Here is a 16,885-nt window from a genome sequence, read left to right as displayed (position 1 = left end):
GAAAGAAAGAAAGAAAGAAAGAAAGAAAGAAAGAAAGAAAGAAAGAAAGAAAGAAAGAAAGAAAGAAAGAAAGAAAGAAAGAAAGAAAGAAAGAAAGAAAGAAAGAAAGAAAGAAAGAAAGAACAGAAGAGGGCATGAGCCAAGCCTTGAAGGAACGAACATAAGTATTCATGTGAGAAATAGAAAGCAGAAAGGCCAGTTTTATTGGACCACAAGGTGCATAGAGGGAAGATTTGTGCGATAAAGCCAGACAGGTAGGTTGGAGCCAGGTTTTAAAAGGCTTTTACAAATTCCAAACACAGAAGTTTACTCTGGATCTTGAAGGTAACAGGGAGCCATTAGTGTTTATTGAGTAGAGGAGTGACATGGGCAGGCTAGCAATTAAAAAAATTAGGTTTGTAGCTGTATGGAAGATCGATTAGAAAGGGGGAAACCTGGGGCAGCTGGGTAGCTCAGTGGAGTGAGAGTCAGGCCTAGAGACAGGAGGTCCTAGGTTCAAACCCGGCCTCAGCCACTTTCCAGCTGTGTGACCCTGGGCAAGTCACTTGACCCCCATTGCCCACCCTTACCAATCTTCCACCTATGAGACAATACACCGAAGTACAAGGGTTTAAAAAAAAAAAAGAAAGGGGGAAACCTGAGGCAGAGAGACCAATTAGGAAGCTGTTACAATAGTCCAGGTAGGAGATGAAGAGGGCCTGAACTAGGGTGAGTGCCCTGGGAGAAGAGAGAAGGGTATCGATGGAAAAGAGGGGATAGAGGTAGAAATAGCAAGATTTGGCTATTGAATATTGACTGTCATAGCTGGAGGTGTTTTGGAACATCCAATCTGGAATGTATTTATATATCTTATAGTCCATCCTGCCCACCTACTACTATTTTCCAGATGGGATAATGGATGTGGTTAGAGGGGAAGTGAATTTCTTAAGGTCTCACAGTTGCTTAGTGGCAGGACTGAGATTAGAATCCATCTCCTAACTCCCCATAACAATAACTCCTCCATGTATTAATGCTGTTCTATGCCTCAATGCCCTCCATCTCTTGAGACTCCAAAGAGAAAATGGATAGGGAAGCAGGTAGGTGGCGCAGTGGGCAGAGGTCTGGGCCTGGAATTGGGAAGACCTGAATTCAAATGTGGCCTCACATACTAGCTATGTGACCCTAGTCACTTAGCTGCTATCTGCCTCAGTTTCCCATTCTGTAAAATGGGAATAATAATAATAGCCCTTTCCAGGGCTGTTGTAAGGATCAAATGAGATAATATTTGTAAAGCACTTTATAAAGCTTAAAGCCCTGTGTAAATGGTAGATGTTATTATAAGTGGAAAGGGTTGTGAGGTATGAGGATTTAAAAGTTGACCTCAGATTCTCAAGATGTATACAGATCTGGGTGCATATCCAAGTTTGATTAGAGGCAGGAAATTCTCTGGGGACCTAGGCACTGGGGCAGATTACCAGGGGAGATTGGGGACTTGGGAGGTCCTTGGCGCCTTCTTGACCTTCTGGACCTATGGTCAGAGTGGTGCCAGACTGACATCCTTTAAAATTTGCCCTCCCATGGTCTTTCTGTGTTAGGGATTGAGTGGATGTTGGACTGTCCCCAGGAGGACATCAAGTCTTGGTTCTTCAGGGCAAGCTCTAAAAGGGCTCTGGACCATGATTCCAAGAGTGTCCATGCCTAAGAGCTAAGCATCATAGGTGTGGCCCATTGAACATAGAGGACAACAGGAGATTTGAAAGAAATCACTGGATCTATGTGTGCTTGGCCCTTATTGAATGGCACAAGGAGGACATGATCTTTCTAAACCACAGGTTTAACCATGCTATTCCCCTGATTCCAAAGCTCTAGGGACTCCCTAGTACCTCAAGAAGAAAATCTGAAGTCTCCTGACTGGCCTTAAATGCCCTTCTCCACCTGACCCCAGCCTACTTTGTCAGATTTATTTTATGTTATATCTCTTCCTATTATCCATATTCCATCCAAACTAGCCTACTTCTGTTCTCATGCGTGGCATTCCATCTCCCACATTTGCACAGGCTTGCCCCCTTGCTCCCCAAATATTCTCCCTCCTATCTCCCCTTGCAGAGTACCTATCTGGCAGCATTCAAAGCCTAGTCACCGGGCCACCTCCTACAGGAAGCCTTTCTTGATCAATCTGAACCGTGGCCAACATTTCTTTCCCTCTTCAAATGACTGTACTCATGCCTCTCTTCCATACCATATCCCCTAATAGAAAGTATGCTCCGTGGGGGCAGGTGGGCTGTACCCATTTTGTTTTTGTAACTCTAACATCAAATTCAGTGCCTTGCCCAGATTGGGCCCTTAATGAATGCTTATTGGATTGGTTTGAATTAAACTTTGGTAGAACTTCCCCCCCAACCCCTTCCCTGGAAGGCTCAGCAGATATACAGGTGAGCTGCACAAGGCTCTGAATTTAGCTTTGCTTTCCCTGAGCTCCAGATTTGTGGGTGGGGAGAGCTGGGCGGGCCTCAGATACTAAGGACTCCAGGAAGCCTCCTCTGATGTTACCTTTCCTCTTCCCTCACCTCAGCTACCACACACTAGAAGGGATATCGCTCTCCTCTGAGCCAGGCAGACACTGCTAGAACCCTCCTTAGGTGATGACCACATTTTGCTTTATATTATCTCCCATGTTGCACTGGGAACTCCCCAAGGTCAGGGGCCCAAGCTGGCTTTATTGCAGTAACCAAAAGCTGTACGACTGTGAGCAAGTCATCTAACTTCTCTTGAACCCCTTCCAGGGAGATAAACCTAAAGCCCCATTCTTGGATTCAAAGATCCAACTACCCAAATACAGAATGGGAGGCCCAGCTGGATGAGCAGTTCTTGGGAATAAGGATTATGGGATTTTAGTGGTCTTCAAGCTCAGCATTAATCAGTAAAGTGGCTCACTGGGATGGCAGGCTCTTTTAAGAATCATGGCATCCAGAACGGAGTAGCTGGAGTATTGACTTTAGTTCTTGGTGCCTTATTTAAGGATCTTGACAAAGTGAAGCCTGGCCAGGATGGAGAGAGGACCAGAGCGTAGGCCATCTATGTATGGATGGCCCAGAGGAGTTCAGGATGCTTAGAGAAAGAGGAGGAATATTTAAAGGACCGCCAAGCACTTGCTAAGTCCTGAGGTCACAAAGAAAGGCCAGATCTGGTCCCCTCCCTCAAGAAGCTCACATTTTAATAGGGGAGACTGCCTGCCCAGCGCTATGTGCATCCAAGATATTTAAATTGGAAAAGGGAGGTCATCTGTGAGGAAAGGCCCCAGTGAGAGATGGGATTGGAGCTGAGTCTTGAAGGAAGCCAGATGAGCCTCCTTCTCTGCTTGACTTCAGAGGGCAGAGTGAGAAGCACCGCCAGGGAGAAGTTCCAGGAAGGTCAGGCCGAATTCAACTGAGGAAAACCTTCCCAATAACCAGAGCTGCTCCAGAGCAGAATAAGCTGCTCCGCTCAGAGATTCTGGCGCTCTAACGGTCTCCGGGCTGCTCTAGGGCCCACCTTCTGGGTTCTGGGTTCTTTAGGGTCCTCCAGCTCCGACATTCTGGGTCTTTGTGTTAATATTCTCAGCTCCAGAGCTCCTGGCTCCGAGGTACTCCTCTATGGCCATCAGGCAAACCTTGATGGCGAGTCTGTATGACGCCCAGTTACTCACACACGCAGCCCTCCCCAATATATACCTACATACACCCCGACACACACTCACGCACATCCCCACACTCCACAGGCCACGGTAAGAGATTAATAACCATGAGCAGTCGCTGCATTCCCGGCGACAGGCTGAGCGGAGCTTTCTGCAGAGTCAGCAGCTCCCCCCCCTGCACTCCCCTCCTCCAGCCATCGATCGGCTCCAAGCCCCACGCCCTGCCCCTGCGCACCGACTGCTGCAGCAGTGAGGAGGGGGAGGGGGGAGCACTGGGCCAAGGGGGATGGGGGGAGTCCCCTCCCCCTTCCTCTGCAGTGATTCCTCCTGGCCCGGGGCCAGCATCTCTCCCTCAGACCCACAGAGACTAGGGGGAGGGGATTCCAGCAAGGGGGAAGAGGTGTGAGGTAGTAGCTATCCACGGATGCAGCCAGCCCCGAGTGCGGGAGAGAAGGGGACCTTAGCGCCTGGCGCCCAGCACGGGGATGTAATCCTAGACCCCCGCCGCCTGGAAGGTGCCTTGGACACCTTGTGGTTTTGCAGGAAGGAGAAACAGAGCCAGAAAGGGGGAAATTGCGAGCCAGAGCAGGGGCAACCCTTGCCCAAGTTCACAGTCATCTTGGGCTAGGGGCGAGGATTAACCTTCTCCCTCACCCTTCACATCCAATCAGTTGCCAAGTCCTGTCATTCCGAAGTCTGTAATCCTTCTTGTATCTGGCCTGTTCACCACTCCCCCTGCATGTAGCCCTCCCCCAACGCACATACTTCAGTCTTTCATCTCTTCTTACCTCAACTAGTGTCCTAGGCTGCTTCCCGGACTCCCTCCCTCTATCCAGACTCTCCTTCTCCAATCCATCCTCTGCAAACGGAGGCAGAGTACTGTGGAGGGAATCTGGCTTCTAGAGACCTGGGTTCGAATGGCCTCTGGGACAACGATTACTAGTTGTCTGACCATGGCGTGGGCATCCGGATTTATGCTCTCTGTGCCTGTTTCCTAACCTAAAATAATGGGGATGGGGTGGGGGGAGAGGAGCAGGGTCTTTCATTCACCATTAATCTCATAGGTCTATTGTAAGGAAAGTATTTTTTAAAATCTCTAGTTTTTGCTATGTCACTACCCTTCTCAAAAACCACACGGACTATAGGGCTACATATATACATGTATGTGTGTATTATGCAGTATATATACACATTACATATATTCCTGATTCTGGCATTCAGTGCTCTCTGCACCCTGGCTTCAATATACCAGCTTTATCTCACACCACTCTCACATATTTCACATTCCAGCCATCTACTGGACTCCCAGATCTTCTCCTCTCCATTCTCATGTCATTCCTCCAAGACTAGAATAGGCTGCCCTCCCTTGCCCACCCCCAAATCCCTATCAATGCCCTTTTCTTCAAGGCTCAAATCCAGTGCAATTTAGCAAGCCCCCTCCCCCAAGGGGCAAGGCACTGGGCTAGAGCTGGGATTGTAGACATTAATGATAATGGGAATTTTGAGCTCAAGGAGCTTACCTTCTATTGGGGATGGGATGAGGAAGGACAAGTAGACAATCATTATTATATAAGTGAGAATTCAGTAGGTATGGGAGAAGGTCCAAAGTGCTATGGGAAATGTGAGGAATGGGAGAGCATTATGAGGAGAAGTCTAAGGAAGGGTTTCATGGGAAGATGAGCCTTAAAACAATATATGGAGAGGGCAGCTGGGTAGCTCAGTGGATTGAGAGCCAGGCCTAGAGACGGGAGGTCCTAGGTTCAAATCTGGCCTCAGACACTTCCCAGCTGTGTGACCTTGGGCAAGTCACTTGATCCCCATTGCCTATCCTTTACCACTCTTCTGCCTTGGAGCCAATACCCAGTATTGATACCAAGATGGAAGGTAAGGATTAAAAAAAAAAAAAAAGAAAAAGAAAAAACCAATATATGGAGATGGGGATTGGAGGTAGAAGGAGGTTGAGTCTATTCCAGGTATGAGTGTCCACATGAACAAAAGCTAGAAGATACAAGAAATGAGGACAAGAATTGGGACAAAAAGAAAAAGAGTTCAAGTTTGCCTGGAATGTAGAAAACCTGAGCTGGGAGTAAGATGAGATAAGACTGGAAAGGCAGGGATGAGCTAAATGGCAAAAAAATAAAAAAATAAAAAAAAATAAAAAATCCCAGATTCCAGAGTGAGGAGTTCATGCTTTATTCAGGTGGTACTAGGGAGCCACTGACAATTTTTGAGCAGAAGAGTTATGTGGTCATAGCTGCATCCTGGAAATGTTGCTTGGGCAATCAGTGGGCTTGGAAAGAGGACAGACTAGGAGCAAGAAAACATGTTTGAAGGTTCTTCAAAATAATCTAGGCAAGAAGAGATGAGAGCAGGAACTTGCGTGGCTGCAGGGAGAGTGGAGAGGAGGGGCTGGCTATAAGAGATATTGCAGAGGTAGAAATGACAGGACTTGGCAACTAATTGGATTTGTGCGGTGAGGGAGAGGAAAGAGTCAAAGATAACTCCAAGGTTAGGAGCCTGGGAGGCTGGGAGGCTGGCAGTGCCATTAACAGAAATAGAGAAGTTAGGGGGGAGGGGCAGGTTGAATGAAGAGAGATAATGGGTTCAGTTTTAGACAAGCTGAGTCGGAGGTGCCAGCAAGCAAGCTGAACTGGAGATACAGAGCAAGCAGCTGGGGAAAATGGGACTGGAGGCCATAGGGGACGTTTGGGGAGAGGGACACAGATTCGGGAGGCATCTGCAGAGAGGTGATAATTAAAGGCCCAAGAGTGGAGATACAGGATACAGGAAGGAGTGTGGAGACTTCAGAAGAGGAGGGCCAAGAACAGAACCTTAGGGGAACCCCCATGTTTAAGGGATGGGAGGAAACTGAGGCACCAACAAAAGGGTCCCAGAATTAGATCTTTCCTGATACTTCCTCTCCTGCCCTCAAGTGTAAGCAATCTCTCCTCAAAATCCTCACACTTTCGGCCTGGATCTCTTCTGATTTGTACTTTTCTCATTCTTCTTTCTAGCTTTGTTTTCCCTCCCACCTCCATTAGTGTATAACTTCCTAGAGTCTCAGGTCTGTGCCTTTTTTCTCCTTTCATGCTCAGCACTCAGCACGGCATCTTGTGTGTCGTAGGTGCTTAATGTTTGTTGACTGGAACAGTTCCTATGTGGTAGACTCCGTGCTGGGCTCCACCAGAGAGACAGAAATGCTGGGTGCATGCCTCCCGGACTCAGACACCCTTAGCGCCTTCCCATTATCTGCAGCAGAAATGTATTTAATCATGGAAGGTCAAGGCTGGAAGAGACCTTAGAAAATAGATTATCAGAGCTGGAAGGTGCCTTAGAGACTCCTCATGCATGAGGCAGCATGGCCTAGTGCGAATTTGGAGCCAGGAAGTCCAAAGTCCTGCCTTTGATACTTCCTAGCTGAGTGTCTCTGAGCAAATTACTTAACTTTGCTCAGCCTCAGTTTTCCCATCTGTGAAAATGAGATTAGACTAAATAGGTTCTAAGTTTTCATGCTCTCAACTTCTATGATCCTATGACTTTTACAGGTGGGGAAACTGAGACCCAGCAAAAGGAAATTACTTGCTATCTCCTCGAAGAGGACTCTTCTGATTCCCTGGCCCCATTTAGGAATGACTGCTCCCCGCTCCCCCCATTCTCACATAGCAATTTGTGTACACCTCTCCAACTGATCTCCTAGGACCCTGAACACTGGATGTACTTAAAAAGTGTTTGTTGAATTGCCCAAGGTTTTAGAGCAGTGGTTCCCAAACTTTTTTGGCCTACCGCCCCCTTTCCAGAAAAAATATTACTTAATGCCCCTGGAAATTAGTTGTTTTTTTTTTTTAAATTTTAATAGCAATTAATAGGAAAGATAAATGCACCTGTGGCCATCACCACCTCCCTGAATGGCTGCAGCACCCACCAGGGGGCGGTGGCGCCCACTTTGGGAATCACTGGTTTAGAGCAACTAAGAGAGGAAAAGAACCCTGTGTCTCCAGACCTCCAATCCTGGGCTCTTTCTGTTGTCCTCTACTACTCTGCAAGGCAGCTAGGTGGCACAGTGGATAGAGCTCCCAGCCTGGAGGCAGGGAGGCCTGAGTTCAAATCTAATCTGGAATACATACTAGCTGTCTAGACCTGGGCAAATCACTTAACCCTGTTTGCCTCAGTTTCCTCATCTGCAAAATGAGCTGGAAAAGGAAATGGCAAACCATTCCAGTATTTCTGCCAAGAAAACCCCAAAATGGGTCGTGAAGAGTTAGACATGATTAAACAACAGTTTTGCTCCTCTTCTATTCCTCCCCATCCCTGCTCAAGTGTGAGGGGGCATCAGGAACACTCCAGCAGAAGCCTCAGCTCAGGTAGACTTGAAAAGCCTGGGCTCTCAGAATTTTCCAGGCAAAACAACGCCTTCTCTTGAGCTGTTGTTCTCTAGCTTTTCCTCTCCTATTCCTCTCGTGACTACTTGACCCTTTCCAGATGGACAATATTATGATCTTGGAAGCCCTGGGATAACCTTGTCTTAGATTCGGTAAACCCTGACAGTTCGTCGGTCAACAAGTATTTATAAACACTCAGTACTCTGTGCCAGGATAGGCAGCTAGGTGGCATATTGGATAGAGCGCCCGGCTTTAGAGTCAAGAAGACCTGAGATCAACTCTGACCTCAGACACTTACTAGCTATATGATCCTTGGCAAGCCACTTAACCCTGCTTGCCTCAGTTTCCTCATCTGTAATAATGTGCTAGAGAAGGAAATGGCCAACTGCTCCAGCATCTCTGCCAAGAAAACCCTAAGCGAAGAGTCTGACACAACTGAAATGACTGAACAACAAAAACTTTGCACCAGACGCGTTATCATGAAAAGCTCCAAGCAGAGCCTGCCCTCAAGGAGCTCACGTTCAAATGGAAACCAAGAGGTGGAAGTGAGGAGGAAAAGCAGATGTGGGGAACAGCCGATGCAAGGACACAGTCTGAAAATTGCTCTTTCCCTAGCACCTCCTGGACCTGCTTCTATCCCTCATTAGTGCAGTAGTTTGATATTGCCTTCCCCCATGCCCTCATTGAGCCCATCCTCTTCACCGATTCTCCATTCCCTTTAAGGGGCCTCTACCCTCTTCACTAGGTCCCCATCCCCTCACTCACTGAGCCCCCATGCTCCTCACTGAACCACAGCCTCGACCCATCTGTGGAACATATGGGGAGAGAACATATCTTTGTGTGAAATCTGGTGATAGGTTGACCTCACAATGAATGCATTTCTGTCTTCTGATGTCTATTCCTCCTCCCCCAGAATTACTATTGTATTTGTGAGCAAGACTTTTTAAAAACCCTTATCTTCCATCTTGGAATCAATACTGTGTATTGGTTCTAAGGCAGGGGATCGGTAAGGGCTAGGCGATGGGGGTGAAGTGACTTGCCCAGGGGCACACAGCTAGGAAATGTCTGAGGCCAGATTTGAACCCAGGACCTCCCATCTCTAGGCCTGGCTTTCAATCCACTGAGCCACCCAGCTGCCTCTCTGAGCAAGAAATTTTTGATAGCTCCTCTCCTCCTAGATGCACAACCTGGCACCTGCCCATGGGGGATCTCCCTGGACAAACTTTGAGCAGAATGGGCTCCCATGCTGTTAGGACCAACCCAAAGTTTCCTCCTCCCACTCTCCCCACCCTCAAGTCAAAGTTGCAAAAAATGGTGGGGGGTGGGGGTGGGTGGAGCCCATGGCATGCCCATGCCACCCTGGGTTGCAAAATCTCAACAGGGAGGGCATGCCCAGGCGGCACCTATTCAATCTGTCCCTGGGGTATAAAGAGAACAGTTTTGGAAAACCCAGAACCCAACCTGGCAGAGGGTGGAACCTCTCTGGATTTTAGGTTTCTAACAGGAATCCCACCAAACCAGGGCAAACCCAAGTCACTTGAACCATTGTTAGACGGGAACTAAATACCAAATGCCCGGCTCTGCCTTGGACCCAGGACTCTAATAGCGTGGTCCCAATCTCAGCTGATCTTATTGAAGTTTGGTCTATTATCAAAGGATCATAGATTAAATCGGGGAGAGATGTTCGAGGTCCTCTAATCCAAGTCCCTCTTCTTAGGAATGAGCAAATAGCAGCCCAAAGAAGCTAAATTCTCTGCCTACAATCACACAAGGTAGCAAGTGAAGAGGCAGAATCTGCATTCAATTCCTCTGACTCAAAAGCTCTTGGCGCAAGGATAGGAGGCGTGCTGGGTCCTCGAATGGTTCCAGTGTGATAGAGACCAGGTTTTGCTTGTGCTGATAAATTAGAGGCCCCTGTGGGAAGCTTTGAAGCAACAATAAGAGCAATCAGTTATGTTCCTATAAGCATTTTAGCATTTCTAAAATACTTTCATCAAAGCAAATTTGTAATGTAGGCAATAAAAATATTCTTGGACATCATTTACAGATGAAGAGTCTGGGATAGTCCCAGAGGCAGCAAGGTTCAGAACTGGAATGCAAACCTAGCTTCCCTGACCCTGAGTCCAGCACTGTTGCCTCTAAGCTACCCTGGATAACTAGTAAAATATTAGAGGTGGGACTCGAACCCAGACACGGACCCCTGGTTATTCCCTCCTACTTGCTCTAAGACTGACTGGTCCCAGACTTCCTTAGGCAGGCCTTTGTTTAGGTAAGTCCCCACAGAACAGAGTGGGGCCTGATGAGGGTAGCACCATCCCCCAACCATCTAGCTGGGGATAGAGCACCCACCCCAGGAAGCAATTTGTGAACAATATTAAATGATAAATTCTCAAGTGAGATCCCCCCTCTTGCAACTTAGGAGTTGATAAGATGAGATCTGGAGCTGAGAAAGGGTGGGGGAACGAACCAAGCATTTGTTGTTGTTGTTGTTCAATCATTTCGGTTGTGTCCAGCTCTTTGTGACCCCACCTGGGGTCTTCTTGGCAAAGATATTAGAGTAGTCTGCCATTTCCTTCTCTAGTTCATTTTACAGATGAGGAAAGGGAGGCAAAAGAGGTTAGGTGACTTTCCCAAGGTCACATAGCTAGTAAGGATCTGTGGCCAGGTTTGAACTCAGAAAGCTGAGTCTTCCTGGCTCCAGGTCCAGCACTCTATCCACTGCACTACCTCGCTGTCCAAGCATTTATTAAGCACCTATTTTGTGTCCAGGTACTATGCTGAGCACTTCATTTCATTTGATCCTCACAATAATCTGGGGAGGTAGATGCTATTATTATATTAATTTTACAGTTGAGGAAACTGAGGCAGGCAGAGGTTAAGTGACTTGTTCAGGACCACATCTGAGGCTAGATTAAAACTCAGGGCTTCTTGACTCCAGGTCTATCATTTTACCCACTATGCCATCTAGCTCCCTCTCCCCCCCAGTTCCCTAGATTATTTAGTCCAACTTTCTCATTTTACAGTCTATCATCAAGCATGACAAATGAACAAAAAAGCATTTACTTAAGCACTGTGCCACACACTGAGGATGCTAAAAGAATAATCAAGAGTTCCTGGCCTCAGGGTGCTCATACTCAAATGAGGGGAAGACAGCACTAAAACCGACAGAAAGATGGGTGCAATGAAGGCTCAGATGGCAAGACCCGAATGTCCTTAGGTTGTCGGTTCTGCAAAGAGTTGAGAGACCATGGTAGTCTTCCATCAAATGGGAAGGCATCGAATTGGCAACTCCCATTCCATCGAAGTTGTATGAGCAGTCCAATATAGGTGGGATGGGTGCTGGAAGGCCCAGGCTACAGGCAGGATGTGAAGGGGGAAGGAAAAAGAATAAAAGATGTCCCTTATACCGAAGGGACAAGGAGAGCATCTTCCTGCCATTCAGGAATGAAGAGCAAATCGTAGCAGTCAGAATTTAGCTGACCCGGCCAGAGATGGATGAGGTGGCAGCTGCCTTTCTTTGATTATTAGTGAACGTGAACAATTTCTCTGGTTCCGGATAACTATTTTAATAGTTTAATTGAAAACTATTTTAAATGGCATTTAAATCATCAACTTCTAGGAGACTGAGTATGTGTAACAAATGAGAGAAGAAAGTGGCCAAAGACAGCTATGGAATATATTATAGCTCAAAGTCAAGGGGGGAAAAGGAAATAGAGAATGGTGAAGAGATGGGGTGTCAGAGTTGGGCAGAATATTGTCTTAAGCCAAATCTAACATTTATCCGTTAGGCATTGCACTAAGTTTTGAAGGTACAAAGAAAGGCAAAAATAGTCCCTGCCCTCAAGGAACTTAAAGTTTAATGGGAGAGACATCACTGGACACATACAAAATATGCTTGCTGATGGAAATAGGTATGGAATAGCTGGAAGGTAAACATTAGAGGGGAAGACTCTAGCAGCTAGGAGACCACAAAAGGCCTCCTGCAGAAAGAGGGGCTTGAATTTCAGAGACAGCCAGAGAGTCTAAAAGATGGAGGGGAGGAGGGAGAATATTGGAGAGACAGAGAATACAAAGGCATCAATAATAGTAGATGTAATGTCATATCTGAGGTGTGGCAAGTAGGCCAGTATAGCTGGGTCTTAGAGTGTATATGGGAACTGAGTTTAAGAAAATTTGAAAGGAGGGAGCAGCCAAGGGGCTCAGTGGATCGGGAACTAGGCGTAGAGATGGGAGGTCCTGAGTTCAAATTTGACCTCAGATATTTTCTAGCTGTATACCCCCAGGCAAGTCATTTAACCCTTGTTGTCTGGCCCCTACTGCTCTTTTGCCTTGGAATCAATACATAGTAATAGGAAGGAAGGAAGGAAGGAAGGAAGGAAGGAAGGAAGGAAGGAAGGAAGGAAGGAAGGAAGGAAGGAAGGAAGGAAGGAAGGAAATTTAGAAAGATAAGAAGGTACTAGCTTGTGAGGAAATAGAAATAGGGAATTTACTTGCCCAAAGTCAAACAGTTATGGTCAGTCAGTCAATAAGCATTTAAGAAGCACCTACTATTTTCCAGGCTCTGTACTAAATTCTGGGAGTTTGTGGAAAACCATGAGACAGTCCCTGCCTTTGAGGAGCTCATAATCTAAGATAACACATAAAAAGACAGTGGGGTGGGGGAAGGGGGAAGAGGCAGCAGAATGAAAGCCAGGAGAGCATCCAAACCCATCCTCTACCTTCTCCAGTGGAGGAAAGGAGGGAAGGGTCCTGGGGTACAAGTTTCAGAACTGTCATCTTGTAAGACAATGAATTTCTGGAGACCACGATGAAGTCCAGGAGAGCAGCTGGGTGGGAAATGATATCAATAGAACAGAATCAAAATTAGTTGCCCCTATATTATTGGGGATGTAGACACTAAACAATAACTCTAGTCCAACTATCAATAATATGGAATTAGGTCTTAATCAATGATACATGTAAAACTCAGTGGAACTGTGTGTCGGCTAAGGGAGGTTAGGGAGGCTTGGAGGAGAGAGAAAGAACATGAAAAATGTAACTAGGGAAAATATTCAAAAAAAATATTAGTTGCCCCTACAAGACACTAGTGGGAAAATTGGAATGATTCTTGTGTGTGGAGGTAGTTAGAGAAGGCTCCTTAGGCTTGAAGGAGGGCTTCATAACCTTTTTACGGTTGAGGCCTATGGACCCCTTCTCAGAATCATGTTGTTAAATGCATAAAATAAAATACATAGGATTAAGAAGGAAGCCATTTCTATTGAAATAGTTTCAAACTATTAAAAAACAAATAAAAACAAAGGTATGTTCACAGTTCCCAGGCTAAGAAGTGGGGCCTTCAACAATGAGTGGGGAAATTTGAAAATATTGAGAGGTGTTTGTTGTGTTGTGTTGCGTTGTGTTATAGGTGAGGAGACAACATAAGAGCAAAGGGCCAGGAGCAGAAATGAATCTGGACTCTTTGGGAACAGGGAGGCCAGTCTGGGTTGGAGGGGAACTTTAAAGGGAGATGAGACTGGTAAGAGAGGGTGGGACCAGATCAGGGAATCTTAAATGCCAGGCTGAGGAGATGGCACTTCATTGATGGGAGAACCATGAAATGGGTAGGCTGGGGAATGACCAGAGCTGGGCTTTGGGGAGCTGAATCTGGTGGCCTGGGCAAGATGGAATGGGGTCGGGAAGAGGGAGAGATTTTAACTGTGGATGAGGTGCTGATGGGAAGCTATTGCCATCTCTCTGGCAGGAGGTCAGATGTGCCCTCCCTTTGCCAGGGCCTCCTGGCCTTCTCCAGCCCGTTCTCCAGAAAGGAAAACATTTGGTGTGGTGGCGGGCACCGCCCGGCGGGCTGGGAGTTGAGCCAGGGCAGCCGCAATCAGGGCACAGCCGGGCTTCGTGGGAGAGAGAGCCGGAACGGGCAACCAGCCAGCCTGGGCCCTGGCATCGACTGAATGGATGAGTGGTGCTGCCAAACCCGTTCTCGCCAACGGGCGGGCCTGGCACAGCTGCCTACCTTGTTAACCCCTCAGGGGCACCAGGGCTCCAGCAGAGGCAGAAGTGAGAGGAAGAAGGAGAATTTCTAAGGGAGAAGGAAGATAGAGGAGTGCTAGCAATGGGGGTTTGGAGTCACTCCTGACCCAAAACAAGTGCTAGCTGCTCCCCAAACCTTCGATTCCTCCTCCTCATCCCCATCCCTCATCTCCACCCCCAGACCCAGGATTTAGCTCTTCATCACTGACTGGGTGAACAAAAAATGCCAAACCACAAACAAAAGCACAAAGAACTAGACTCTAGTCTCAACTGCCAGCCACCGCCTGTCCTTGGGCAAGTCCTTTCCCTTCTTGATTTCCTATAAAATTAGTAGGCTAGTTTTGGTGATCTGGAAGGCTGTCTCTTCAGTCCTATGTGTTCTGTTAAACTCTAACACTTTATGGTTCCTCCAAACACTTTTAAAATCCATTATCTCCTTTGATCCTCACAACAGACCTATAAGCTTGGTAGAGCAGGTGTTTATTATCCCCATTTTATAGGTAATGAAACTGAGGCTCAGAGAAGGAAAATAATTGAGTTGAAGTCGCATAGCAAGTTAGTTGACTTGTCCCAACCTGAGCCCTGCCCCTCAGCCCCAGGTTGACCCAGGGGGGCAGCAGGTTGAAGAGGGTGGATGGCTGTCTGAAATTTGTTCCCAAATGCTGGAGACTCAACCAAGAGCTCCAGTTTTGCAAAGAAGGGAGATAGGCCTGCTTTGATGTCTTTCTAAGGACCTCTCCCCAGTGCCCTGGCCTCTTGTGAACTCCAGGTACATCACTCTCAGAGGCCAAGGCAATAACAGTTTCAAGATCCCCTGAGAGACCCCTTTCCTCCAAAACACCCTCCCTGTCCCAGCTAAGCCAGGTCTAGAAGGGGAGAGACTCCAATGCCCAACCCCACCTCATTCTCTGGAGGTTCCCATCTTCTCTCTCTGCCCCCATCCACTGGGAAACCCACAGAGCTGGGGGCCCCAGAGGTAAACACTGGGTCGTTAGGTCCTGGGAGTAAACCAGTAAAACAAACTATTTAATTGGCTCCCCAGGGACCATGGGGGGATGTTAATGAGAATTGTGGCTTTTCGCTGATGAAAATTAGTCTGTAAATCATAGAACTGGAGAATTTCAGAGCTGGAAGTGCCCTTAGAACATAAGCACATAGTATGGCAGAGCTGGAAGAGCCTTTAGAATCTAGAGTATAAAATGGCAACGCTAAGTAAGAGTGGCCTGAGAACATCCCTTCCAAAGGCCGTCTGACTATTAGGTTGGAAGGGATTTGGGAACATGGACTGTCAGAGCTGGAATGGACTTTGAGGACAAAAAAACAGAATGTCGATGCTAAAAGGGGGCGTAGACTCTAGAATGGCGGAGGAGAATAGAACGTAGAGTGCCAGGGCTAGATGCTAGGAAGAAAAATGCAAGCATCGAAGAGATTTTCAAACATAGAACGTAGATTATAAGAATTGAAAGGGAAGCCTTAGAGCACAGAATACCCAAGCTGGAAGAAACTTTAGGACAAAGAATGTTAGAAGGGAAGCTGGGTAGCTCAGTGGATGGAGAGCCAGGCTTAGAGGTGGGAGGATCTGGGTTCAAATTTGACCTCAGGCACTTCCTAGCTGTGTGACCCTGAGCAAGTCACTTAACCCCCATTGCCTAGCCCTTACTGCTCTTCTGCCTTGGAACCAATGCTTAGTATCAATTCTAAGACAGAATGTAAGAGTTTAAAATAAAAGGAATATTAGAGCTAGAAGAAAAGGGAGATGACAAAGCATAAGAATTTCAGAATTGGACATGGAATCTCAAAACCAAAGTACTAATATAAATAATATATATTATTAGTTACATAGTTTAATATTTATATAGTGCCTACTATGGGCCAGGCACTGTTACAATTATTAACTTATTTGATCCTCACAAAAACCCTGGGAAGTAGATGCTATTATTATTAGCATTTCACACATGAGGAAACTGAGACAAACAGGAGTTGAGTGACTTGCCCAGGGTCTCATTGCTAGCAAATGTCTGAGACCAGATTTGAACTCATTTCTACCTGACTCCAAATCCAATGCTCTATCCACTGTGCTACCTTACTGTGCTACCTTGCTGTCGTACCTGAAAAAAAAATGGCATGTCAGAGCTGAAAGGCACCTCAAAAGTGCACTTAGTCAGATCCTTTTATTTTACAGGGAAGAAAATGAATCCCAGGGATAAGAAAGCGATGTCACGTCAGTGGCAGAACTAGACCTAGAACCCAGGACTCCTGATCCCTGGCCCTTTTTTTTTTCAGCTGCTCTGGACTGCCTCTTGGGTTTAATTCAACAGTATTAATTGAATACCCACAGCATTGCCAGGCACTGGGAGAGTTCCCAGACTGGTCACAGAGACAAGCCTGGCGGCCATAGATCCATTAGGGCCATGGTCAGATGGAGACTCCCAAGAGAAAGGTGCTGAGTCCAGACTGGAAGGGCGGGAGTTTTGAACCCCGAAGGACTTTAAAGGATGGGTGGAGGCTGGGCAGCTGTGGATAAGGGCATTGAGTATTCTAGGTGGGGCTGGCGATAGGAATGAGTCTGTGTGTGAGCACGTAGGCAGGCCCACAGGCTGCAGAGGGAAGGGAAGGGAGAGAGGGAAGACCAGGAGGGTCCTCACTTGGCAGAAGCAGAGCCTGTAAGGAATCGGGAGAAGATGAGGCTGGAGAGAGAGAAGTTAAGGCCAGGGGGAGGAATTCACCAGGGATGAGAACTTTCTTCTCCCCTCCTTCTTCAGGGGTTCTTAACCTGGGGGTTCATGGATTAGATTTTTTACAATATATTTTAAAATACATGACGTAGGAA

General features: G+C 47.0%; 1 protein-coding gene across 1 annotated transcript in view; it reads left to right on the top strand.

Moving 5' to 3' along the window:
• The window catches only part of NFIC (nuclear factor I C), a 220,706-nt gene that overhangs the window by 38,069 nt on the left and 165,752 nt on the right, over nt 1-16,885 (top strand). The gene's annotated exons all lie outside the window — the stretch shown is intronic.

The sequence above is a fragment of the Gracilinanus agilis genome, chromosome 1, assembly GCF_016433145.1.
Source record: "Gracilinanus agilis isolate LMUSP501 chromosome 1, AgileGrace, whole genome shotgun sequence".
Taxonomy (NCBI): domain Eukaryota; kingdom Metazoa; phylum Chordata; class Mammalia; order Didelphimorphia; family Didelphidae; genus Gracilinanus; species Gracilinanus agilis.
Note: the sequence above shows the minus strand (reverse complement) of the source record. Positions and strands in the feature narration are given on the sequence as shown.